At 38.3% G+C, this 27,899-nt stretch overlaps 1 protein-coding gene across 8 annotated transcripts in view; it reads left to right on the top strand.

Annotated features, from left to right (window-relative positions):
- Nucleotides 1-27,899, top strand: part of LNX2 (ligand of numb-protein X 2) — an 89,581-nt gene that overhangs the window by 17,587 nt on the left and 44,095 nt on the right. Inside the window, exon 2 of one of the 8 annotated variants that reach the window (XM_047722981.1) lies at nucleotides 23,614-23,784. The exons of 6 other annotated variants lie outside the window; for them this stretch is intronic. The gene's annotated coding sequence lies outside the window, so the exon portion shown is untranslated. Of the gene's footprint in view, nucleotides 1-18,913; nucleotides 18,933-23,613; nucleotides 23,785-27,899 lie in introns of those variants that run through there. One more of the 8 variants, XM_047722982.1, reaches the window with a different exon arrangement.

Genomic DNA, 27,899 nt, shown 5'->3' with positions numbered 1-27,899 from the left:
TATCAAATCTTTTTTGTAATGATGGTTACTTAGATGTTTACCTGCATGGTTTGTGTGTTTATTTTGTATGATGTCTTTGGACAAGGAATTGTACTCCCCCCACACACATCTCCACAGTTTAGGTGCAAGCATAAGAAAATGGGTTACTACAAAGAAGAGTAACATTGTCATAGCTTAAATGTTCTTCTTAGTGATTCTTTAAGTGTTAGGTTTTCTTTTTCTTTTTTAAAAAAGTTTTTTTTGCGGAATAACAGTTTTTTACTTTTATATTATTAAAATACTTAAATGGTAGAACAGTAGATAATAGAAATTTAGAAAATCTGGAAAACAGGCAAGCAAGAGTAAGAAAAATATGTATTCCCTTCTACTAGGTTTGTTCTTGTCCCCATTAATAATTGTTAGACAGTTTCCCTAATCTATAGTGAAACTTATGGTGGATTAATGATCATTTTTCATACTCTCCAAGGACGTCCCCTAATTCCTCCTTACCCACTTGTTTCTTAATCTTTACCTACTGTTTCCTTGAAATTGCCTCAGCCTATATAGTAAAGGTTTCATTTAAAGTTAGAGAGATACTTTCCTTCATTTTCAGCACTATCATACCCATACCTTTTGTAGCCATATGGGTGACAGCTGTTGAAATGAAGAGCAGACAGACCAAAGTTGAGGAAACAACTAGTTTTGCGGAAGACATTCAGTTTCGGGTGGCTCTATAGAGTAGTCATTAGCTGAATAGCATTTGCAGCATGTGTGCAGTTGACTTAGCCCATGTACGACTCCCCTGGCCCTGCTTGCTCTCCTTGCTGGTACCACAGCACAGTATGCCAAAAATAGTTAATTGTGTGCTGTGGGTTTTTTTTTCCTTTTTATATAAATATGTATGTTTTTAGTAAGGAAAACATTTTAGAAAACATAAGAGAAACAAACCTGTGCTTTGCAGAGTGGTATTAATAAGATATATGTATATTAAAATTACAGTTGGACATCCAGTGTCTGGTGGAAGGATACTTGAGGATCCTTTTCTTTCACTGAACGAAAACTTATTTATCACTGTATGGTATAGTGACATTGGGCTACTTCGGAAGCATTTCTTAAAACTTTGTGCCCCGCTGCTGGCATTTGTGTAGGAGGAAACTAAAAAACAGCTGTGTAGGCCCTGGCTGCTGCTAGGCACATATGTGCAGGTACAAGTACGTGAAAAGAGAGATCTGGCCATTTCTGAAGCTGGTTGCCTGTTTAAGCACTGCTGGTGGATTCCACAAGCTGCTCTTGTTAGTATTTGTCATCGGCAGATGGCAGTTTACTGACTGGGATAATCACGGGCTGAGTTCTCTAATGGCATCACTTACGTAGGCATACCCGATGGGAAATGGTCCTAATATATCCAAATAATGATTTACTCTTGCTTCTAGGATAGCCATGCAGCTTTTACAAGCTAATTCAGAATATGTAATTGTACCAAGGTGTGTTTTTGTTTGTATTTTAAAGGGTGGCATCAGATGCTGTTCTTGTCCCCCTAGAACTGAATTAAAAGATGTTAACTACAATTCCAAAATGGAATTATGTTGGGAAAGGTGAAGACATTCTTTTAGTAATAGAAAATAGGAGTTACGTTTTAAAGGGAGACTTCCACAGTATTCTGTTTAACAAACGTGTTTCAATTCATATTATTAATCCTGAATTACGGATTGTTAGGTTAGCCATGAGTTGTTGAAGTTATTAAGTAATAAGAGATGAACAGAAGGAAAAGTTAGTATTTTGACATCAGTTTCCTAAGTAAAAGTGCTAATATATGATGGCATAATTGTTTCCTAAGGCAACTAAATGGAAGTATATTTTCTAGTGAGTATTTACCCAAAGAATTAAAAAACACTAATTTGAAAAGATATGTAGACCCCTTTGTTTATTATAGCATTATTTACAATGGCCAAATTATGGAAGCAGCTCAAATGTCCATCGATAGATGAATGGATAAAGAAGATGTGGTATATATGTGTGTATGTACACAAACACACAGAAATATTACTCACCCAAGAAAAAGAACAAAGTCTTGTAAAATGCAACAACATGGATGGATCTAGAGGGTATAATGCTAAGTGGAATATGTCTATCAGAGAAAGACAAATATATGATTTCATCCATGTGGAATTTAAGAAACAAAACGGAAGAAAAGACAAACTAAAAAACAAACTCTTAAATATAGAGAACAAACTCAGTTACTAAAGGGGAGGTGGGTAGAGGAATGGGTGAAATGGGTGAAGGGAATTAAGAGTACCCTATCACAGTGAGCATTGAGTAATGTATAGAATTGTTGAACCATTGTATTGTATACCTAAAGCTAATTTAACACTGTATGTTAACTACTAGAATTAAATAAAATAAATTAATTTTAATTAATTAAAATACATTAAAATTAAAATTTATAAAAAGTATACTTTCAATCATGTGACTTCTAGAAAGTGGGAAAAGGCTTATATAAAAATTCTATATAAAATTTATAATATTGTAATTTTTCTTAATATTGTCCTTTATTTTATGTACCTCTTAGTTATTCTTGTGCTATAATAATCTCATAAATCATTGCAACTCAGAAGTGTTAATTAATCACCTACAACACAATGGCTAACACTAAAAAGGCTGACAATATCAAATATTGGCAAGGATATGGAGCAACCACTCATATATTCTTGGTGGGAGCCTAAAATGGTACGACCACTTTGAGAAAGATCTGGCAGTTTGTGTGTGTGTGTTTTATTTTTTTTTAAATATTTATTTATTTATTTATTTGAGACAGTGAGTGTGAGTGGGAGAGAGAGGGAGAGAGAATCTGAAGCAGACTCTATGCTGAGCACAGAGATTGACATTGGGGTCTATCCCATTACCAGGAGATCATGACCTGAACTAAAACCAAGAGTCAAGACGCTTAACTGCTGAGCCACCCAGGCGCCGCACTGTGTGTTTATTAATTAATTTATTTTTTTAAGATTTTATTTATTTATTTGACAGACAGAGATCACAAGTAGGCAGAGAGGCAGGCAGAGAGAGAGGAGGAAGCAGACTCCCTGCCGAGCAGAGAGCCTGATGCGGGGCTTGATCCCAGGACCCTGGGATCATGATCTGGGCTGAAGGCAGAGGCTTTAACCCACTGAGCCACCCAGGCACCGCCCCCCCCGCACTGTGTGTTTAAATAAAACCAAGCATATCTCTATCTTGAGTCCCAAGCCTTCCACTCTCAAGTATTTACCCGAACATATGCTTGTAGAAAGATTTGTACAAGAATATTCATAGAAGCTTTTATTCATAATCACCAAAAGCTGGACACAGCGCAGTTGTCCACCAATAAGCAGCATGATAAAGTGAGGTACTGCTGAGGGATGAAAAGAACAGACTGCTAAAATACACCCCAACTTGGATGCTGAGTAAAAGAAGCCTTACACGAGAGTATGTACTCCATGTTTCCATATATATGATATTCTAGAATAAGCAAAACTAATCTGTTATGGTAAAAAAAAATCAGGGTTGTGGTTAGGAAGGGACATGAGGGAACTTTCTGAGGTAATGATTATGTCCCACATCTTAATAGAGGTTTGTGTTATGTAGATTTATGCATTGGTTAGAAACTCAATGAATATATACTTTAAACAATGCACAAATATTAATTTTACCTCTAAAGAAAAAATACAAACAAATAGCAAACTTCAGTTAATGATATGCATGCTGTAATATTTAGAAAAAGGTATACTGACTTCTGCATTATACTCTGAGGTACCTAAAAAGCTATGATGGAGGGAAGGATGGGTAGGTATGGGATAAAGCAAATACATCAAATGTTAATGGTGTATTTGTAAGATAGAGGCATTCACTGTAAAAAAATGTTAAATTTAGAAAATTTTCATAATAAATTGTTGGAAAAATATTAATTGATAATGGAACTTTTTATGGCCTGTTTTTTCATGTATGATTTATTATATAAACCTTATTTTGGGGCGCCTGGGTGGCTCAGTTGGTTAAGCGACTGCCTTCAGCTCAGGTCATGATCTTGGAGTCCCGGGATCGAGTCCGCCATCAGGCTCCCAGCTCCATGGGGAGTCTGCAGCTCCCTCTGACCTTCTCCTCGCTCATGTTGTCTCTCACTGTCTCTCTCTCAAACAAATAAATAAAATCTTTAAAACAAAAACAAAAAAACCTTATTTTGTTTCTCTTTGCTTCAGTGATATTTATCTATATTTTTAGTTATACTAAATCATAGCCTTATTTGAGGAGTCAGGGTACAGAGAGGTAATTGTAGCTCATTAATATAGTTGTCTTTCTTTGGGATTATTGGCACAGGTTTCCTTTTTTTTTTTTAAACAAAAAGTAGGGAGCACCTGGGTGATTCAGTTGGTTAAGATTCTGACTCTTGGTGTCGGGCCGGTCATTATCTTGGGGTTGTGGGATTGAGACCCACTTCGGGCTCCACGCAGGGCATGGAACCTCTTCTGGATTCTCTTTCTCCCTCTGCCCACCCCCCACCTCTGCCACAAAAAAAAGAAAAGACTGGGACTAAGTGGCAATGTCTTTAGATAGATTATTATAAATTGTGTGGTTTCTCTGGGAGTGTATTGCATGTTGCTTATATAATGCCTTTTTGGTTTTTTCTTTAATTGACGGGGTAGAGGGAAGGAGTGGCAAAAAGTTTCCCAAGTTCAGGTTCATACAGCCTGCGTGTCCAGAGGAAGCAAGAGAGAGAGAGAGAGAGTACTGAGTCCAGTCACCTGACTTTTTTTTTTTTTTTTAAGCCAGTTTCAGTCAGATTTTCTGTCAGTTGCAGCTGGAAGAATCCTACAGAGATGACCATTCAGTTTGCATCTATAAGCAGTGTTGCTTAGGGTTTCTTTATGTAGTGAATGATCCTGCCGTTAGGCTTCTCTGTCTCTATGCATATTTTGCTTGTGTGATGGTTGTCTGCTGGTTAGATTGGAAGTTATTTGAGGGAAAAGACTGTCTTACTCCTGTTAAATACACTTTCCATTCTCATATAGATATGTAAACCTAGCCTAAATTGTTTCTCTCCTTTATATATCCTGGGTAATTTATCAGTAATTTTGAATTAATGATTGATTTTTTAAAATTATTGATCTTATCCTGTGTGCTAGTTGGTGTGTTTGGTGCTAAGGCTGTAATGCTGAACAGAGCACGAGCCCAGCGCTCACAGAGCTTCCATTCTGTGGGGGAGACATATAAAATAATCATGCAGATAAATAATTACTGTGATAAGTACTAAGAGGGAAACACAAAGGTGTTACAAGACCAGGTAATAGGGTCTATCCTAGTCTTGGGTGCCACATGAAACATTTTTTGCTTGTTTGTTTTAGACATCACATTTTAAAAAACAAGGAGTTGGGGCACCTGGGTTAAAGCCTCTGCCTTCGGCTTAGGTCATGATCCCAGGGTCCTGAGATCAAGCCCCGCATCGTGCTCTCTGCTCAGCAGGGAGCTGCTTCCTCCTCTCTCTCTGCCTGCTTCTCTGCCTGCTTGTGATCTCCGTCTGTCAAATAAATAAATAAAATCTTAAAAAACAAACAAGGAGTTATCTAGGAGAGGATAGTGGGAAAGAGTATTACATACTACAGGCAGATGGAACATTTGCAAATTCCTTGCGTCAAAACAGGGCATGACACTGTAAAGGAACAAATAGAGAATCTGTGGAATAGAGAAGTGAAATCCATGAGGACTGTGCTAAGAAATAAAAGCTGGAGAGTGAAGTCCAGAGCGGAATTATGCAGAGTATAACTGGTAGGCCTTTATACTGGGTTAGGTGTGGGGGGTAAAGGAGAGGGCAGTATCAAAGGTTCCTTTGCGTTTCTGGCTTAAGTGCTATATGGTGAGCCCATTCTCCAGTGGAGGACCAAATTTTGGTGGAAATGATCGCGGGTTTGATTCTGCGTCTGTTATGGTGTCTTTGAAACAACCAGGTATATATTTTGTTATCATGCTATGAAGGATGTCACCTCCCCCAGATACTTTTCCTTTTGTGGCTCTTTATCTTATAGATATAATATAATGTGGGAGTCTCTTCAGTCCTTACCTGCCTGATAATCATTCTTTTTTTTTTTTTTTAAAGATTTTATTTATTTATTTGACAGAGAGAGATCACAAGCAGGCAGAGAGGCAGGTAGAGAGAGGGGAGGAAGCAGGCTCCCTGCTGAGCAGAAAGCCCGATGCAGGGCTCGATCCCAGGACCCTGAGATCATGACCTGAGCCGAAGGCAGCGGCTTAACCCACTGAGCCACCCAGGCGCCCCCCTGATAATCAGTCTTGCTCTATACTGCTAGCATCTTAATTCAAGTTTTCTTTTTTCTCTCAGACTACTCTCATGGTTTTTTTTTAACTGGACTCCCTCCATTCTTTCAGACTTCCCCTTAATTCTTGTTTCACAATATATCCAGAATAAGTTTTTGAAGTTACAGATCTCATCTCATCATTGTCCTTCTTAGAACCCTTCAATACCTTCTTTTTGTTTATAGAACAAACATCCAAATCCTTAACATTGTCCCCGGCACCTTGTGAATTACTCTCACCCCTGCAGATTTCCCAGGTTTTTCCTCATGCTCTCTAAGGACTTTTCAGTTGACCTTCCTCAAATATCAGCTAAAACATCACATTCTCAGGGAAGCCTTACTTTGAACTTCCTTGTTGGGCTCCTCTAAAGATAGATCTTGTATTTTTATTGTCTTATACATATTTGTGCCACTGGCTAATTAAGACCTTTGTACTAGATTAAGATCTGTGAGGGCAAGGACTGTCTGTTTAGCTCTCCACAGTAACCCTCTCCCCACCACAGTGCCTGGCATGCAGCCTATGACTAGCAAATGTTTGTTGAATGAATCATGAACTTTCTAGTGCTTAATTTATGTACCTGTTATGTGCCATGTTAGTTAACTGATAGGGAAAAACAACGTAATGTGTTTTGCTTTTTTAAATACATTATGTTTTACTGTTAGGTTTTCTTAATTTGGACTGTTCCCATGGAAACAGCAACCAAGGTTGTTGGGGTTACTATAATACTCTGTAGGTGATATTTGCTGCTGCCATTGTTAACCAAGACACAGAAATTTAAATTTTTAGATGGAGGTGTATTGGGTTTGAGAACCAAAGTATAAAAATTTAATTTGAGGGAGAGTTGTTAAATATTCACTTTTCCAGTACTCTTTTGAAGGTCTTCCTTTCCATTAAAATAGTTTGCTGCAGAGCTCTAGGAGTTGGGAAAGCATGAATGCTGTTCTGTTTCTGCTAAATAACTTTGTTGTTTGTTTTCATTCTACTGTCTATCACTTACTGATTTTCTTTCTTAATGAATGCTTTGTTAATAAGTAATACTAATAACCTTTCATAGTTAGAACATAATTATATTGTCTGTAACATAAGTGAACCTCTCTTACTAGGCATCATAAGTTAGGATTGTTAGGGTGCCTGGGTGGCTCAGTCAATTAGATGTCCACCTTGGACTCAGGGCCTGATCCCAGGATCCTGGAATTAGGACCTGAGCTGGGCTCCCTGCTCAGCAGGGAGTCTGTTTCTCCCTCTCATTCTGCCCCTCAGCCCACTTGTGCACGCTCTCTCTCTCAAATAAATAAAATCTTTGAAAAAAAATGAAAATAACATGAAGTTTCCTTTAATACCTTAAAGGCCCAGAAGAAAGCTGCAAGCATAGTTAAAACATTTCTTTATACACCCTTTCATATATGAAGGTTGCAGTCAGAACTTTGTAAAAATTTTATGCCCCATGGCAAATATGAGTAAATGTTTTCCAAGAAACTTTTAGAGATTGAGGAACATCTCAAAAATTGAGATGCTGTACAGTTTTATGTTGATTTTGATATTGAATGCAGAAGCAAAAAGTTATTTGGATTTTGTGAATTAAAAAGGAATGTTGATTTTGAGGGCCCCATTTTATCATAGTAAATATAAAAATGAAAATGCAAAATTGTGGGAAATTCCCTTGAAACTAAAAATACGAGGCCTCCCTAGTATTTTGGCCCTTATATACAAATAGCAATATACTATTTTCTTCTGGAAGTTAGCCTTTACAATGCTAACTAACAACAGAAAATAATTTCCCTCTGGGTCTATCATCCATTTATTTGTATGAACATATATGAGTTTGTGCATATTTTGGCTGGTAGAACCTCTGCATATTTACTTTAAGTGTACGTACTTAAAAAATTATGGATCTGGAATCAGATTGCCTGATTTGAATCATGTTCAATCAATTACTAGCTTTGGCATCTTGGGCAAGTTACTTAATGTTTCTTACTTTCAGTTTCCTTATCTGAAAAATGAGGTTGCTGCTGCTAACCATATCAAATTCATGAGGATTAAATCTGTTAATTTCCCATCTCAGTTAATAACATGCCTCATATATAGTAAGCCCTCAGTAAATATCGGCTATTGTAACTATCTCCTCGGTCATTCCTTTTGTATGTTAAAATTGCTCTCATGAATTAAACCCTGTTTAATTTACATGGTTTGTCTCTTCATGGCATCAGTCATGTGGCTGTTGTCTAACAACAAAAATCCTAATATTTTGTCCTCTCCTCATGGTCTTGTTGTTTTCACTTGTTCTCATTTTAGTTGCCTGCATCTCAAATCTTTTTCTGGCTACACTATGTTTTTCCTTAGCTTACTGGGCATGGGTATTTCAGACAGGGTGGGCCATAGGTGTTGACCATAGCTGTGTTTTACTTTTAAATGGTGATGAGACTTCCTTCCTCCAAACTACCCACCCGCCCTGTCCCGTGCTGTGCTGGAATGATTGAGCTGGAAGAAGCTTTGCTGGTTGTTTAGCCCAATGCCTTTGTTCTTCAAAGCAGAAGGTTAGAGTCTGAGACTACAGCTCTTCCAGATGATGGACATTTTTTTGTAAATCTTGCAAGATATTCTATTTCTTCACAGAGGATAAATCACAGAGTACAATAATAAATGGGTTACTAAATTTATTATATCAGGAAATTCTTATAGTTATGACTGAGAAGCTAATCTTGAATTATAGGGTATGTAGTTGTATTTTGTTGGGAAATGCGAGGAAAATTCATGTGTAGCTTTTTTTTCTTCCATATATCTGTGCTGGTTTTGATATGCTGACCCCTCGCCCTCTTGTTTCTCTCTTTTTATTATTTGAACATCCTACAGTGTTGCTCAGATCCACCCCTCATTTGATTGTTCCTACTCATTACATTAGTTCAAATTCTCATTACCATTTATCTTTACCATTGCAGGAACTTCCTGTTTTGCCTTCCTGCATTATTGCCATACCCCCTAACCTGTACCAAATCTGCTGCCATAGATAATCCTATCCCCCCGCATGCAGACCTGTTCACATCATTTTCCTCTAGCTATAATCTATCTAATGATAGAGAGTTGTACTATTGATAATGGAAAAAACAGGAAGGCTGATGGATGCCTGATCATTTTTGAGGGAAAAAAATGCATATTTTGTTAGGGGAGGAAGGTCGAATCCCTCTGTTAGAGACTCTCATGCCAGCAGGTTAAACTCTACAAAGAGGCATCTATCCATGCCTTATAATACTGGGAGTATGGGAAAATCTCCTTGTTAGGTCTGGTCCACTCAGATATCTTTCTTTGGCAGTATCTTAAATTAATTAAAGATTTGTTCCTTTAATATTTCATTTTGTCTTCTGTTATATACAGATGTCCTTAGAATAAGATAGTATATTAATTTTCATAAATCTTATACAAACCAGTTTATTGAGATTTATTTCCTTAGATTTTGTTTAAAAAAGAAAAGGCAGGTAAGGGTAGAGAATGTAATATTGAAATATGAGAAAGGAAAAGGGACATAGATGAGGAGAGGAAAGATTAAGAAAATAAAATTTATGACCTAGCATTGATCTAAGGGCTGGCCTCACCTCTAACTTTAATATCCTTTCAGTGGGCCCATTCCTTTTCCCCATCTTTTCTATTAGAATTTGTTTTTAGAAATAAAGTTCATCTAGTTAAATAATGAATCTATAAATTCTGTGAACTGGATACTTCAGTATTCATGTAGATCAAGTCATATTTAATTGAAAATATTTCTGATACTTTTATTTTTTAATATAAATAAAATAATTAGTATAAAATAAGATTTTATTTACTTGACAGAGATCACCAGTAGGCAGAGAGGCAGGCAGAGAGAGAGAGAGGAGGAAGCAGGCTCCCTGCTGAGCAGAGAGCCCTATTCGGGGGCTCGATCCCAGGACTCTGGGATCATGACCTGAGCCAAAGGCAGAGGCTTTAACCCACTGAACCACCCAGGTGCCCTGAAAATATTTATTTTTGTGTAATGGATTTCTGGCCTGCTTTATGATTGTTCTCTAAGCCAAAGGATTTCCTTTTATGGGTATTTACCCTACATCTCTATCTGCTTTTTACATTCCAGTGAAATAAATTAAAATGAAGAGAATGTACATTGAAAACATTTTATCTGCCAAGAGCCACAAATTAAAAAGAATTTTTCTTTTATTCCAGTTTTGATCAAATTTGTTCTTTTAAAAACTGATCAAATTTGTTCTTTTAAAAACTGTTGTTGTAAAAAAATATATATATATACAGGTTGAAAATGGTGATGTAAATGTATTCAATTAGTAGAATTGTGGATTAGATACTCAATTTTATTTGCCTGGTTCCCAGCCTAGCACATACTGGGCACTCAGTAAATATTTATGGGGTATAATTTAATACATTAAAGATGCATGTAATTAATGTAATTAAAATTACATTAAAGGCTACAGTATAATATCTATGGCCATGAAATTCTAAATCCATTCAGAAGCCATATCCTGATATAATATTTTGAAAAGATGAATAAATTTCTCAAAAGCCATTAATTTCCTTGTTTTCTGTATATTGGTAGAATTATTTAACTCAATAAAATAGGCAACCACCATTTTAACACCTCTACGTTTGAAAATCTGGCTCTCGTGCTTAACTGAAGCTCTCAGTTTTATATATGTGTGTATTTTATTATTAAGAGTAGTTACATAGTCAAAATTACAGGTATCCCCGCTTTTCAAAAATTCGTGTTCTGCCTGTCTGCTTTTTCAAAGGACCTACCTGTTTTCACTAATTGAAAGAAATCCAAAGAGGATTTTTGCTTTTACAAAAGAAGAAAAAAAAAACCCAAAAGCAAAAATAGCAGCCAGGATTTGTTGTGCGTTGAGCAGAGGCTGTGCACATCCGGACGGGCCAGAGCGGCCCCATAGCCCTTCCTGGGGAGCTGAGCTCTGCATCTTGCCATCAAACCACCAAAGCTTTGAGCTGTCTGTGAGCATCTGTGCTTTGTCTCCATTTATTTTGTGCATCCTTTGGCAAGTTCTGTCCTAAGGTATCAGAAAAGCTTAAGAGAGGTTATTTTTTGGCTCTGGGAATGCTCAGGAATCTTTCCGTATAAGTTAATAGTGATTGCTTCTTTGCTTTATGCCATTTCAAATTACAAAAGATTTCATTGGAATGCTCTGCTCTCAGATAGTGGGGGAAACCTGTATTTGAAGAGGATTTGTGGGGAGGGAGCAAATTATGGGTCATTGGATTTCTGGTGGTAAGCAGATTTGGATGGGCACTAAATGAACTAGAATGGTCCAAGAATAGTAGTAGTAGGGGGTTGCAGTTATACCTGAGATATAAAGAAGCTGAAAAGTTAGAGTACAGGATTTTAATCCTGTAAGATTATAGGATTATAGGCAGAGAATAACTGGGCTTACTTGTTTTGAGTTGATCAAAGACTGTTAGATTATTAATCTCTTCATTGGGATGGTCAGGGTCAAAATAGGACGACCCCTTGGTCCTTGGGACTTCATCACGGATAGAATTCTACAGGCTAATAAGACCTTTTTGTGCAAAAGATTAGATACAACGGAATAAACTCTTTTTGTACTCTTATGAGTGTTAACCTTAAAAATAAAAGTTACTTCAATAGCAAAAATGAGTTTACTTGGGAATAGCAGAAAATTTTAATTTAAGACATGGAAGGTTTGCCACGCAATAGGCAAGCCCCACAAAGGAGAGGAATGTTATTTTATGGAGAAGAAGGAGGAAGTTGGGAGGGGTTGTTTTGAACAAAAGCCCCTTGGAGAAAAACAAGAGTTCAGGGTGATGATGGTTTCTCATTGGTTGAGTTGCCAGGGGCAGCTGATTCCTCGTAGGAGATGCAATGTCCATCTTTTCCTGTTGGGGCCTGTAATTAATGAGTCTTTCCTGTTAAGGATTCTTCTGTTGTAGTCTGTAATTGATTGTTCTTCCTGTAATTGACTGTTGAGTGGTATGGCTCCTACTTCTAGCCTCCCTGTTCCATTTAGTGAACTTTCCCTTTATTAATTCCCCCAGGTGTTCGGCCGAACTCTGGGCCTCCACAGTTATTTATCCTGGGAGGCATGGAAGGTTAGGTCTTATTCAGATCTCACATGCCTGGCTTCACTGGGGTGGCTGTCTCTGAGTGAGTGCATTTACAGAAATAGGGAGCTTCCTGTAACACAAGTTGCTGTTTTTATTTGATCCCCTTTCTCTGGAATCCTCTTGATCTAACTAGTCCTCTTTTAACACTGCCTTGGGATGTGTTATTGAAATCCTCCACTTTTAAGAAAGTTTAATCTAGACTTTTATATTTAGCATACGGAAAGAAATAATAATGTCAAAGAGATCCTGAAGATCTTTATACTCCATCCATGTCATGCTCCTACCATTGAATGGTAGGAACTTGCTAAGAAGCTAGAGACCTGTCCTCACATGCCCCATCCCTATGTAGGTCCTCTTTTCTTTCTTTCCCTTCTTCATGTATCAATCTCACACACTATTTTGTTAATTTGGAGAGTATGTATTACTTCTTAAATTAACAAATGAACTTGATTTTTATTATACAAGTTGCTCATGGCCATTTTAGAAAACACAGGTAAACATAAGAAGAAAGTAGTCACCTGTGATCCCTATCCCAGTTAGTACTGCTTTTAATGTTCTGTATGTTATTTTAAGTTAAAGAACAAATATATTAAGTCTAATGTAGCTACTTTTTATTTGACCAGTTGGCCAATGATTTATAATTTACTGATATAAGTTAGTATAATATATGGCTTAAAATTTTTTAAGTGAATATTTTTAAATGATAAACATACTTAGTCTCCCCCACCACCAACCCCTGCCAAAAAAGAAAGGCAATTACCTGGGCATATGGTAGTTAGAAGATAATAGTGTTTGGGGGAAAATATTTTTTAAATCAGTAATTAACTTATATTAACTCCTTTTCTATCAAAAGTTAATATACTCAGTAATATCTTTTTCATTCCTCCTTTAACTCTGAAATTTGGTATTAGAAGTGTGGGGCATTTGTAAATTATATAGTATAAAGACTGACTCATCTAACTGCCCTTTTCAATTATTAAGCATGCTACAGCTAATATTGCTAATATTTGAGTAGTTAATAGCATTTCATCTACATTAAAAATAGTATACGTATCCTTAATGTAATTTTACTAAGCCTGACTATAAGTTGTTTTATGATTAAATAATATTTTACGTATCATACGTTTTACTTCCCCACGTACATATTAACGTACATTGCAACACAGCACTTTTCATGTGTATTATTGTACTTCTCCAACCGCTGCAGAAATATAGTTAGAAGGACACGTTCATCATTCAGAAGGTTAATAAGCATATGTTACTGAGTTGTTTATACCATATGGTAACATGTACTTAATAACAAATGTTGTAAATATAAGGTAATTGATAACTATCTTATAATTGCTTAATTGTTTATGTGAATTCATTTAAATAAAAAGGGAAGTATATTTTTAAATTTCTGTATTTAAGCAAAAAAACATAGGAATTAAGGATATTTTTCACATTCCCTAAGCTCTGTTTCCTACTGGTCCAGACACTATAGGCATTCTTTTTTTTTTTTTAAGATTTTATTTATTTATTTGATAGAGATTACAAGTAGTCAGAGAGGCAGGCAGAGAGGAGGAAGCAGGTTCCCTGCTGAGGAGAGAGCCCGATGTGGGGCTCGATCCCAGGACCCTGAGACCATGACCTGAGCCAAAGGCAGAGGCTTTAACCCTCTGAGCCACCCTGGCGCACCACTATAGGTGTTCTTAAAAGTGAAGAAACATTCTAAGGTGTTATGATGAACTCCGAATATATTTCAAGAGAAATGATATAAGCCTCCATAATTGTGGAAAAATTATTGTTCTACTTCTTTATTTTGTATTGGCTTATGGAGAACATCTATCCTAATTATGGTTTTCTTTTCTGAAAGTGTTAAGATTTATGTATGTGTATATGGCGTAGTTCATAGATTATTTCAGATTCAATCAGATGGCTTCTAGAAACAGGATAAGTTCTCATACTGGACTGCTAAGCAATAGATATTTTAAAGTAGAAAATTGTAAGTCCACTCTCTTAAGAAATAAATTTGAGGAAAGAAGCAACAATATAAAATGTTGGAGTAGAAAATGACTATGTCAAATAGTAGCATATTATATGTATGTGTGTATATATATTTTTTGAAATGAAAATATTCCATTTTTTTGGAAAAAAAACTTTAAAATTTAGAATTATATATGTAAAATTTAGAATTATATGTATATAATTCTAAGTTTAAGGTGGTTTTTTTTTTGTTTTTTTGTTTCTTTTTTCCCAACAAAACCGTTAGATTTTTGTGGAGGTATTATTTAGGACTAAGATATAGAAACCAATGAGAATTGTGAAATTTCTTGTTTCTTAAATTGTCTGTCTTTTGATATTAATAATAAAACCATGGAAATACCTAGTAGTAATTATTGCCACTTTTCAAGAGCTTCTCATAATATTTATCTTAAGTTAGAGGCTCTAACAGGACAGAAAATTACAATATTTAAAAACACATTCAAGAACTGTCAGTCTTTGAGAAATTGAAAAGGAATCTGAACATCCCATATTTAAGAATAGATATTCTACAAAACAATGTTCCAGAAGTAACCCTATTCTATAGTATGACTTGATTCTTTTTTTCATTTCATAATTCCTCTCCCTAGATTATAGTTGAAAATGGTAAATCTAATAGGTAAGTTTTTTTTTTTAAGATTTATTTATGTGAGAGAGGGAGTGAGTGCGAGTGGGGGGAAGGACAGAGGGAGAGGGAGGGAGAGTCTCAGGCAGACTTCCTGATGAGCACGGAGCCCCACTAGAGCTCCCCAGTCTCAGGACCCTGAGGTCACAACCTGAGCTGAAACTGATTCTAACGCTTAACCAACTGTGCCACACAGGCACCCCTCATAGTTCAAATTTCTAAGTAAAACCTGTTAATGTGTGAAGTATAAAATGAAGGTAAGCTGAGGAGATGCATTGTGATGCCATCATGGTGAACACCACCAAAGGGATATACATAAATATGTATTCCAGATAAGATATATGTACATACATATAAAATCCAGAGTGAGAGTGAGAGGCTCACCAAACAAGTGAAAATCTGCTCCCTTACACCTGATCTGCTTGGCAGTTACATTTCACATGATATCTTAAGATTACATTTTGGTTTATGAGTAAGCCACTTACATATTTGGATAAAGGGATTTAGTTCACTGGAACCAACCATTCTTCTTTTTTTTCTTTAAAGATTTTATTTATTTATTTATTAGAGCGAGCATGAGTGGGAGAGGCAGAGAGAGAGGGGGAACTAACCATTCTTAAGTTTTCATGTTGGCAAAGCTCTAACGCAGCTCTGGTAACTTAATTGTGCTGGGTCACTCTTGAGATCAGCTAGATTCCCTGACCAATTGTACTTCTTTTTACTCCATTGAGGACTCTAATTTAGAGTTCATTCTTTTTTTTTTTTTTTTTTTTTTAAGATTTTATTTATTTATTTGACAGAGACAGCGAGAGAGGGAATACAAGCAGGGGGAGTGGGAGAGGGAGAAACAGACTCCCCTGATGCGGGCTCCATCCCAGGACCCTGGGGTCATGACCTGATCTGAAGGCAGCCGCTTAATGATTGAGCCACCCAGGTACCTCTAGAGTTCATTCTTTAGGAAGAATGGTGAATGGTGAAATACCAGACATGAAAAAGACTGGCGAGCATTATAACCATTTGTGTCCAATTTGCTTCACGGGAGCCACACACCTTGTGATTTTGTTTTTTCCAAGCCTCACCAAGCCCAGCTCCTGGCTCCAAGTTCCTAATGAGTTTGGATGCCCAGCCTAGAGCGGATTAGCAGCAACAAACTACAAGTTCTCTCTCTCTCTCTCTCTCTGTGGTATCTTTGTCAGAGAGAGAGAGAGAGAAAAACAGGTGACAAACATTAAGGGAGGTGGCAGAAAAACTAACAAATTGACTCAGTTGTAATGCTTTATGTGGAAGAATTGTGGATATATATAATAATTAATCTTTATTTTCTATTTAAGAAGGTAAGTATGGAATAGGGAAGAAGCCTAGGAAATTGGTGGGAAGAGTAACGGGAGTGTGATGCTGGGGTCCAGAGGAATAGCATAGGTGAGAAGAGGAGGGAGTAAGGGAGAAAAAGGAAGAAGAGACTCAGGAAGATATTATCCGAGAAGAGTGACAAACCAGCAATCCCTGGAAACAGAGTGGTATGAGGTCTATGTTCAGGGGGTGGTTTGAAGAACATCCGGCTAGAACCCGGGGTTTGGAGCCTTAGAGGTGGGAATAAGAGTCACATATATCCTGTTAAGATACCTGGCCTATCTTCTATTAACAGATTTTTTTTTTCCCATTAAGGGGAAATGATAGAATCATAATCGTTTGTCATGAAATCATCTTTTGTCATGGGGAGGTGAAACGAGAAACAAGAGGCAATCAAGAAGTAACAGGAGCCTGATTTAGAACAGAGGCAATGGGAACATTCCAGTGCCAGAATCCAGATTTGGCGAGGCAAGTGAAAGCAGAGGACTCATTTGCTCATTTTCTCTTTCAGTCTTGAGATTGTTATTAAGCACGTGCTGTGTCAGGCACGCTACAAGGTGCTGGGCCTATGCATAATGTAAGACATGCTACCTGGCTTTTAAGGGATGCCCAGCAGGGACGATAGGTCTAAGCAAGTGAGAGCTCACTACAGCAGTGAAGGGCATAATGAAATAATAATAAAATGGTGGCTCAAGGGACAGAGTGAGTGATTTTGTTTGGGTGGATGAGAAACAGCTCTGTAGCAGAGGGTTCCCTTGAGCTGACCATTAAATGGAGAGGGGATCTGCAGATCAACAAGGTAGGAGAGGAAATTCCAAGCAGAGGGACTAGCGTGCTGAGGTCAGAAAGTTGTAAGTACTTTAGCGTAGCCAAAGGGTAGAATGTGTAAAATCATGTCAGGAAATGGAACTAGAGGAGCCAGATCTGGGTTTAAGTGCCAGGTTGGAGAACTTGGCTTTCCTTTTGTAGAAGCAACTGGGCGCTGCAGAAGAATGTGAAGAAAATAATATCACTGTTTGGGGGATCCTAGTGTTGTAAAGGGTAGCTAGGAGAGGAGGAGCATGCCTGAAAACCTTTTTGAGTGGTGGCTAAAAGAACAGGTGCAACATGTAACTGTGGTCTAATTTGGTCGCAGTGTGGGATGGATGGAGGGTGAAGGACACACAAGCAGCATGTTCCGGGGGGAGGGGGGGTCGGTGGGAACTTGGTGACTGGGTGTGGAAAACGAGGCAGAGAGTGGGAAAGAAACAGGCTTCTCTGGTTCTAGTTATAGGGTGCTGGGAGTCTAGAAGTGCCATTAGGAAGTGCTGTAATAGGATCACTTAGAAGGAAATAATGGCGTGGTTTTTGAACATAAGTGGGAGTCAGATATATGGGAACTGGGACAGTTATCTAATAACTGTTGGGAGAAAAATAAAGGTAGATCTGTTCTCATATTACATACTGACCAGAACAATGTGATAATCATTTTATTAAAAACTATACAAATAAAGAAAATACAGTACATCTTTATCATCTTGTTATGGAGGACTAGAATAGTGGAAGAATTTTTAAGGGAACAAATGAATGTATTTAATTACATGAAAATGGACAACTTTTTTATGTCAGTGGACACACAGGCATATAGGATGCCTAGGGGAAAGTTATAATCAAAGACTTTTTTTTAATCAGCCAAAGAGCTTTTATAACTAATATGTTAGCCTCATGTCAAGAAAAACACTATAATTTAATAGAAAAAGGAACGGGCCAGGCATATAGAGGTGCTCAGAAGAGAAATAAGTATAATAATCATAGAAAGTTAGTCAGAGGTGCAACTAAAGGAAAAATTAGATATTACAATTGTATTTTAAATGGTCAGATTTATAAATATTAAAAAGAATAAAAATAACCTCAATTAGAGCAGTTTGGGAGAACTTAGCATGCTTACGCATTGCTGGTAGGAATCAAAGTTTTATTAACCATTTCAGAGGGCAGTTAGTGAATGGCAGGGAAGTCAAGCAAGAAGCTGGAACTGAGAAGTGATCATGAGATTTGGCAGTTAGACACTTGTGGCCACAACAAAACCAGTCTCAGGCTGATGGAGATGGAAGCCCTTTGGGTAAAGAATTGAAGTTTGCACTGATGGTCTTACATTTCAGAAATATTGGAGGTGAAACAAAGGTGGGAGAAAGGGTAATAAGTGTAGACCGATCTTTTGTTTTCATTTTTATTATTATTATTATTTTTTTTAAGATTTTATTTATTTATTTGACAGAGATCACAAGTAGGCAGAGAGGCAGACAGAGAGAGAGGAGGAAGCAGGCTTCTGGCTGAGCAGAGAGCCCGATGCGGGGCTCCATCCCGGGACCCAGGGATCACGACCTGAGCTGAAGGCAGTGGATTAACCCACTGAGCCACCCAGGCACCCCTGTTTTCATTTTTAAAGCTGTCAAGACATGAACTTTATGTGGAGGGAAAAGAGAGGTTGAAGAAAGATAAGAAACATGACATAGGGGGCCAAAAGGTATGAGACAGCCCAAGTCGGGGGAGACGGGGATGGGGAATTCGCTTTCAGACGGGGAATTGGGAGATCTGTTGCAAGAGGAAGGAATTAAGGATGTATATAAATAAAATAAACTTGAACATGTGCGGTTGAAAAGTGTTGGGGGTGGGGGGAGTGCTATGACCTCTGATAGTCTCAATTCCTCCCAGAATTCAAGATTTCCCTCTTTCCCATATGGCATGATTTCTCAAAAGAATTGTCTGTGCTCTAATTCCTCTCTTCCAATTCTCTCTTGAACTTTTTCCAGGAAGCTTTTGCTCTCGTTCCACCAAAACTCTGTATCAAGGTCACTGGTGAATTCCATGTTGCTAAATCCAAGGCTTATTTCTCAGTCTTAATCTTATTTTACTTGCCTGCAAGATTTAACACAGTCAGTTCTTCCCTCTTCCTTGAAGCACTGTATTTGGTTTCTGCTCACTGTCCTCCTAATTTTCTTCCTACCACAGTGTCTACCCCGCCTCAGCTTGGTCCCTTCTTATCTCACAGATTTTATAATGTTGTACTCTCTCAAGGCTCAGTCCCCACCACTCTACGAACTCTGCTAACTCATCCACTCTCCTTTGGTGATCTTTTCCAGTCTATACGTTTTTCCTTTCCACACAGTGATGCTTCCTAAATTTATATGACCTGCTCAGTCCTCTACCTTGAGCTGGGCTTTTGTATAGTTAGCTGCCTGCTCAGGGTCTGTACTTGGAAATCTGATGGTCATTTCAACCTTAAGATGTCCAAGCTTGAGCCGAGCCATTTAACCTCCTCTCTGATACACTTCTGCATCTCAGTTATGTTAATTCTGTTTTTCCAGTTTAGACCAAAAACCTTGGGATCATCCAGGACTCCCCCCCCCCCCATCAGCCCATGCACACATTTTATTCATCAGCAGATCATATTGGTCTGTCTTCAAAATACATCCAGAACTGAGTCTTCTCTCTTGAGCTCAGACATGTCCACCTGGCTCTTTCAACCGCCTCTCTCACTTAGACTATTTCAGCAGGTTCCTAAGTGCTTGTAGCTTTGGCCCCTTCACCGTATTCTCAGAACAACAGCCCACAGTGATCCTGCTAAGGTACTTACTCAGAGTAAAAGCCAGAGTTCTGTAAGCCCTGCAAGATTTAGTTAGCCCCAGTTACCGCTCTGACCTGTTTTCTTCTCTGCTTTGTTCATTTCTTCCACACTGGCCTCTTCACTGTTCAGTGAACACACCAGGCACATTCCCTCCTCTGGGCCTTTAGACTTATTATTGCACTTGTCTGGAACGGACATTTTTATACCAGGTACCTGTGTGGCTTTCTGGTCACTTTTTGGTTTTAACTGAAGTGTCCCTTTAACTGAAGTGAGCCTTTTCCTGATCACCTTACTTAGAAAGCTTCCCTTCTCCGCGTACCGCTTTCCCTGTCGTACTTTCTTTTTCTTTCCAGCCATGTAATGTTTTTAGCTTCACAGTATTCCTATATATAAGCAAGAAACCATTGTTACTTTACACACAAGGAAATTGAGATTTATAGACGTTTAAGCGCTGTGCACATCACGATATCGCATTGCTAGTGAAATAGGGGCAGGGCCAGATTTTGAACCCAGGTCTCAAGCTCTATGAACTCTAACTCCAGGGGCTCTTTTGATGCTTTTCACTCCCATGGGTAATTGAGAGTTAGGAATTGTAATCATTGAAATTAGAGATTTTTGAAAAGACCTTAAAATTAAGAACTTATCAGTCACTTGGAACAAATGTTTTCTGTATGTCCTGTGCAAGAAGTTAAAGAACGTTTTCATCCTTTAGAAGAAAACATAATTTAATTTATTAAGATGAGAGCCCTTGCCTTTGAGTGTAATAGAGAGAAGCATTTAAATAATAGCCAGCTGGTAAACATCCGCAATGAAACCGAACCAGTGAAAACTGTAGTTCCCTCCCGCCACCCACCTTGCATCTTCTAGGTATATGCAATACTTTGGAATTTTTGACACTCTCTAAGACGTTAGAAATTGCCCCAGCTCAGCTGGCTGGTAAGGAGTGCTGCTGGGAAGAGCCCACGTGCTGCTGGAACCTGTCTTTCCTGGAATAAAGTTCTTTCCACAGAGGTCTTTAATTATTGGCAGAGGTTTGTCTGGATACTTAACTGTCTAGACATGTTTAACATTCCATATGGTATGTTTCTTTTTCGAAATAGTTTTATATCAATTCTATTTTTAAATTACTCTAAGGTAACATAATACAGTATGATTTTTAAAAATACAGCTTTAGTATCACTATCTGAACCTATTAGACTTGGGGAGGTAATTCAGTTTGGTTTTGGCCTTTATCTTTTTCCATTTAAAATAGTTTTTCATCATAGCATAGTGGTTCAAAATTGGAAGACTTAGTGGTAGAAGGACATTTCAGATTGGTTATTTCTCTGCTCACCACAGTTTAACCTCCACTTTGTAGAAATTTAAGATCTTGGAAGTTATCAAAAACAATAACAAATTTTGGGACTGACAGGTAAATATGACATATCACTGAGCATTTTATTATATATAAAAAGACAGAATCATAAGAATTTTAGAGCTACATTTAACTCCGTGTATGTGTGTGTGTGAGAGAGAGAGCGAGAGAGAAAGAGAGAGCGAGAGATCAATTAGTATCTAGGCAAAGCTGATAGTTTATACACAGGAAGCCAAGGCATCAGAATATATATGATATACTAGCACGTAGTAGACATTGGATAAACATTTGGTGAATGAAAGAATTAATTGCAGTGACCTAGTTACCCAGCTGGCATAGAGCTTAGAGCCTAAGTTTCATTGCTTCTAGCATTTTTTGCTTAGCTTACTAATTTTCTAGATTATTAAATAGGGTACATGTTACTACAAGTAGCATCTTAAGAATTTTAAAATGGCTTTTCAACATCATAAGAAGGGATAGACAAATATTTAAGTGTGCTGAATTACAGTTTTATGTAGAAAAATGAGAATTCTATGTGTGGAATTGTTGAAAACTGCTCTTTTGTAGTTTTCTTAGTGACATGCAATAGGAAGTAAGTTTTGATTAAGAATAGAATTTTTTTGGGGTGCCTGGGTGGCTCAGTTGGTTAAGCATCTGCCTTCAGCTCAGGTCATGATCCCAGGGTTCTAGGATCTAGCCCCGCATCGGGCTGCTGCTTCTCCCCCCTCCTGCTCCCCATGCTTGTGTGCTCTCTCTCTCTCTCTGTCAAATAAATAAAATCTTAAAAAAAAAAAAAAAAAAAAAAAAAGAATCCATTTAAGACCATCATCTAGCTTGCTAAGTATTTCTATACAGCTAAATACCCAGACATGCATCTTCCAGTATGAAAAAAACTCTGTGGAGAGAGCTTTATTCCAGGAAAGACAGACTCCTCCAGTGCGGGCTCATCTCAGCATTTGACCTTTTTCAGTTTCTGTCTTTTTTAACAGTAGTGTTAGTTATTAACTGGTACTTCTTGTGAAAAAAGCATATCAGATACCTTTAGTGCTCTGTACCAGCTATTCTCAAAGTATGACCCAGGGTCCCTTATTCTCTTCTATTGGGTCCACAAGGTCAACACTGTTTTCCCACTAATGCTAAGACGTTATCTGCCTTTCTCGCTGTCATTCTCTCATGAGTGCCCAGTGGAGTTTCCAGAGGATACATGTGACCTCACCACAGATTGAAAATGTACAGATTTGAGGCTCCAGGTTTGCAAAGATATAAAACAATGGCCTCTCTTCTTGCTATATTTCTTATTTTGGAAAAAGAGGTTTTTTTTTTTTTTTCCCATAAAAAACTTTCTCATAAAAATCCTGGTGTGTTGGGGCGCCTGGGTGGCTCAGTGGGTTAAGCCTCTGCCTTCGGCTCAAGTCATGATCTCAGGGTCCTGGGATCGAGCCCCACATCGGGCTCTCTGCTCAGCAGGGAGCCTGCTTCTCCCCTCTCTCTGCCTGCCTCCTCTCTGCCTACTTGTGATTTCTCTGTCAAATAAATAAATAAAATCTTTAAAAAAAAATCCTGGTGTGTAATGGGTTTATTGTTTTATTAACAAATGAATATTTAAACAGTCCCATTGTCACTTCAGAAACGTTCTCTAAATGGCATAGTGTAGTAAGGAGCCTTTTAGGATTGGCTTTTTTCACTCAGCATAATTCTCTGGAGATTCGTCCAGGTTGTGTGCAGCAATAATTCATTCTTTTTTATTGCTGAGTACTATTCTGCAGTACAGATGTTCCTTGGTTGGTTTATCCACTCACCCACTGAAGGTTGTCTGGGTTATTTCTAGTTTGGGGCCATTGCAAATAAATGACTTTCACTTCTCTGGAATGAATATCCAGGAGCACAGTAGCTGAATTGTATGGTAGTAGCATGCTAGTTTTTTAAGGAACTGCCACAGTTATCCCAAGTGGATAAAGGGATCCTTAGGTGTAAAAGTTTGACACCCATTGCTTTACACAAAGGCATTATCAAAGCTGATGTGTAACATAGACAGTCAGAGAGTTTTCTTATATTGATATCAGGTAAAAAAAAAATAACTTCAAAATTCTCAGACTTTTGAAGACTAAAAGAAGTTATATCTTATTCTTTGTAATCATAGAGCAGGGTCCAGTATATCGACTACTTGGCAGTGCCATAAATTGCAAGGTCTTCTATATGTTTATAAAGTGATACTTTACATTTCAGCACTCTTAGCATTTCAGACCCAAGTAGGAGCCTGAGAACAAAAAAATTTTTAGTGTGTGATATGTGCCAAGAATGGCGAACACAAACAATAAAGAAGATGCTATCTTCACCCTCAAAGAGCTGAGAAGACAGATAAGCAAGAAGGCAAATGTAGTAATTGTTGAAATGAAGGTATGTGTAAGAGCAGCAAGGGCATGAGGGAAGGGAGATGTACTCAGGAGTAGGAGCGGGGCTGGTGGGTTCTGCAAAGCAAGTAGAGTTTGAGTAGGAATTTGCCGGGAGGACACTTGAGAAGAGAGTAGCCTGAGACTCTTGAAGTTGATGAGTCAAAGGAGCCCTAGGGATTTCCCATCTAACCGTACTTTGATGGGAATCTTTAGCTCATGGCCTTTTTTTCTGGGCTGGATCTCCAAAGTTAAGGACTGTGAGGACTCTTTCTATCTGAATTAAAAATAATCTAGAGAGGGGCACCTGGATGGCACAGTTGGTTAAGCATCCGACTTGATTTTGGCTCAGGTCATGATCTCAGGGGCTGAGATTGGGCCCATAGTTGGGCTCCACACTTAGTGGGGCTGGTGGGTTCTACAGAGTAAGTAGAGTTTGAATAGGAACTCTCTCTCCCTCTCACCCTCCCCTTGCTCTCTCTCTCCCTCTCACCCTCCCCTTGCTCTCTCCCTCTCCCCCTCCCCCTGCTCTCTCTCTCTCTCATGCATGCTCTCTCTCAAATAAATAAATCTTAAAAAAAAAAAATAACCTCAAGAGAAATGATCTGAATAACATGTAGTTTTGGAGTTTGCAAATTAACTATGAAAAACCATAGCTCTTCCTGAGAGTCTCTGATGCACCAGGGTGTTCTTGTCTCATAAACCAGGAGGGGCAAGCCTGTTATTCCTAATTAGAGTTAGGTAGGAAACAATGTCTTCTTACTTTCTTTCCAGTGTACTGGGTATTTTTCAAGATATTATTTAAAATATATTGTAAGGAGCTCAGATGATTAAGCATCTGCCTTGGGCTCAGGTCATGATCTCTAGGTCCTGGAATCCAGCCCTGCGGAGGGCTTCCTGCTCAGCACAGAGTCCGCCCTTCCCTCGCCCTCTGCCTCTGATCCTGCTATGCTTGCTTGCTTGCTTGCTTCTCTTTCTCTTTTTCTCTCATGTGAATAAATAAAATCTTAAAAATAATAATAAAATGTGTTGTAATATTCTCAGCCAATTTAATAACTTCCATCTCTTTACTCTTCCTGGAATATTAGCTAAACATACAATGTAGTTTGTGAAGACACATATATTACATATGTATACATATCTTTATATTACGAAAAATATTTAGGACTTGCTTAATTTGCATTTTGATATTTCAGATTGTGCTCATAGAATATCTGAACTCAAAATTATATCTAAACATGGGCATATCCTCCTATAAACATAGATGTAGGGGCACCTGGGTGGCTCAGTGGGTTAAAGCCTCTGCCTTCGGCTCAGGTCATGATCCCAGAGTCCTGGGATCGAGCCCCGCATCGGGCTCTCTGCTCCACGGGGAGCCTGCTCCCCCCTTCTCTCTCTGCCTGCCTCTCTGCCTACTTGTAATCTCTGTCAAATAAATAAATAAATAAATAATCTTTTAAACATAGATGTACTTCTGGCTGCCTAAATGTAGTAAGAGTGCATAAGTAAATTGTCATCTCTGTGGCCACGCAGCATTCACTGAACTGCTCTTCTGTGGGAGGTCCAGCTCTTAAGGAGCTCAGTTTAGTATGAGAAGTAGTATTAGGTGTTGCAATTAGACTTGCACACTAAGAAGGAATGAAATCATCTGCCTGAGTTGGGAGTAGAGGGAAGGGATTAGGGGGTGGAAAGACAGGATCAGGCTGTCCTTAGTCCTTACAAAATTCGTACAACTAAGGCTTTCATGAAATACCTCTCCTCTTTCTTATAATTACTTAATTTGCTCTTGGGTTATTTTGAAGCAAGAAAGAACTAGATTTATCACCCTTATCTCTTACCAAGTAATTATAAGTTGTTTGGCTTTTTCAAATCATAACATCTGTCTGAACTTCTGTTTATCTTTAATAATGATAATAATAGCTAATACACAGTACCGACGATGTGCTAGGCACTATTTTATGCACTCATTTATTATTTTATATGTTCATTTTTTCTTTATGTCAACCCTTTGAAATAGGCACCATGGTTGCCCCCATTTTACATTTTACACACGAGGAGGAAACAGACATTTCGTAAGGTCACAGAGCTCGTTAAGTGGCAGAGCAAAGATTCGAACCCTCCCAGACTTCCTCCAGAGTATGTGCTCTTCAGTCCTTGTGCTGCACAGCCTGGCAGTTCTTAAGTCAGTACGCACGAGCACATGCTAGTGAGCTACACAGGGTGATTTTTCACTTAATGTTTGTGTCATGGTAACAGAGGTATCGCGGGGGTGGAAGATAATGCAGTTGTTATTTGGTATTTTAACTGGGAACATGTTATTTTTCCTCATGAAAAGATTTTGTGATAAAGAACTCAAAGTTATTTAGAGATTTAAAAAATAACTAAAACATAATAGTCAAGAGAAATGCTTTCTTAGTCATTATGTAGGAGGCTAGAATTGCAGTATATTTTCTTGAGGAAAAGAAAAATTAGAATAAACACTATCACAAAGAAAGATGAGCAAAGGATATGTGAGTTTTCTTGCTAACTGGAATTAGAGTCTGTAGACATTCTGTATTAAAATACTTTGTCTGTCTGTCTGTCTGGGATAAATGCTGTTTCTCTCCTTAATCTCACATGCCTTGCATTGACGTTTGAAAAGTTATGATGCCCAGAGGGTAAAGAACAAGGTTTGTGAGTTACATTTGCTCTCTTAATGTTGGTACCGATAGGAGTTTAGATCACAGGCTGCCCTTGTTATTTTATTAAGTTGTTTTTCAAAACAGTGTATCGAAGGCCAGCCATCGCATTTGAATCCTGGCCACCTGCTCATAAGTCATGGCACTTCTTGTTAACTTTGTTAAAATGTTAATATTGTTTTTCTAATAAATACTCTGGATAAACAAAATATGTATGTGTGATGGGAGGAGAATTTTCTCATCGAAACATATGTTGGGAGCATTGACTTGGGTGTCCTGCCCATTCCGCTCTTGTGGCGGGGAGGCCCAGGTTTGATGATTCCCGCAGCCTGAATGTGTTGTGCCTCGGATATTTTGACCTGCTGCATACTAGGGAAGCGTGCCAGGTGCTCTGAAGCCCTTGAGGCTCCACAGAGGGGCCCTTGTCTGGTTCCATCTGGCCAACGCCCTGTCACAACATAGCAGTGCGCTCTTTTCCCCTTTTGAAAGTATTTCCAACTATAAAGCCAAACTTGAGTTCGATGAGCAGTTCTCCTCATCTTTCTCTGTATTCACATAACAGCCTCCTGTGCATGGCTTTCTTGGAGGACGCTGAATTTTAAATACTGGGTTTTCTTCATTGTCCTCTGCCTACCTCTCCCGTCTCCTTACTCAATATGTAGTCATACTAGAGACTAAGTACTGACTGAAGGGTGAATATAGACAGCTGCTGCCTCTGGAGTTGATTTTTAAGCCCTGGTGCTTCGGGGGAACCTGAGGGCAGCATTCCTTGCTAGAAGTGCACTGACCTGGGGGTGGGGGGGCTGTTTTGAGAGCATTCTGTAGTTGGACAGGAGACGGACACACACGCACACACAAACTGCTGTTTTGAGTAAGCAAGAACAGATCAAAGTGTTGAATAATACGAGGTGGAATTATAATTTATAACACATTGTACCCATTTAATTGAATGACAGTGGGCTTTCCCCCTAATGCTCTAAAGTAGTACTGCACTTTACGGAGTTTGCAGAGATGTTAGCTATATATGCTGTGTAGTTTATCTTTCTATAATCTGGGCTACATAGAGAATATTTAAGTCATACATATTTTGAAATCCGTTTTTTCCAAACATAGTACAGGGCGAAGTTCATTTTTTTAAATAGACACTGAATTATCCTTGAGACAGCCTTTCAAAGACAGTCTTTGGTATGGCAATGTAAATGCATAAAATGAGAAGCAAAGAACCATGACTGGGATGACAGATGCAAATGTATTGCATAATATACCTCAATTTGCATTATTAGCATGCTATGTAGATTAATTGGCTTTAAAAACTACTGTCGAGCAGCGAAGTGTTGAAGGATTTCAGTCTGTAAAACGGATTGATTCTCTTATGTCACACCGTATGCAGCATCTTTGCTTTTAATCACAAGTTCTTTCATCAAGAACTTGGCAGGGGCGCCGG

This window comes from Lutra lutra, chromosome 3 (assembly GCF_902655055.1).
Source record: "Lutra lutra chromosome 3, mLutLut1.2, whole genome shotgun sequence".
NCBI lineage: Eukaryota > Metazoa > Chordata > Mammalia > Carnivora > Mustelidae > Lutra > Lutra lutra.
Note: the sequence above shows the minus strand (reverse complement) of the source record. Positions and strands in the feature narration are given on the sequence as shown.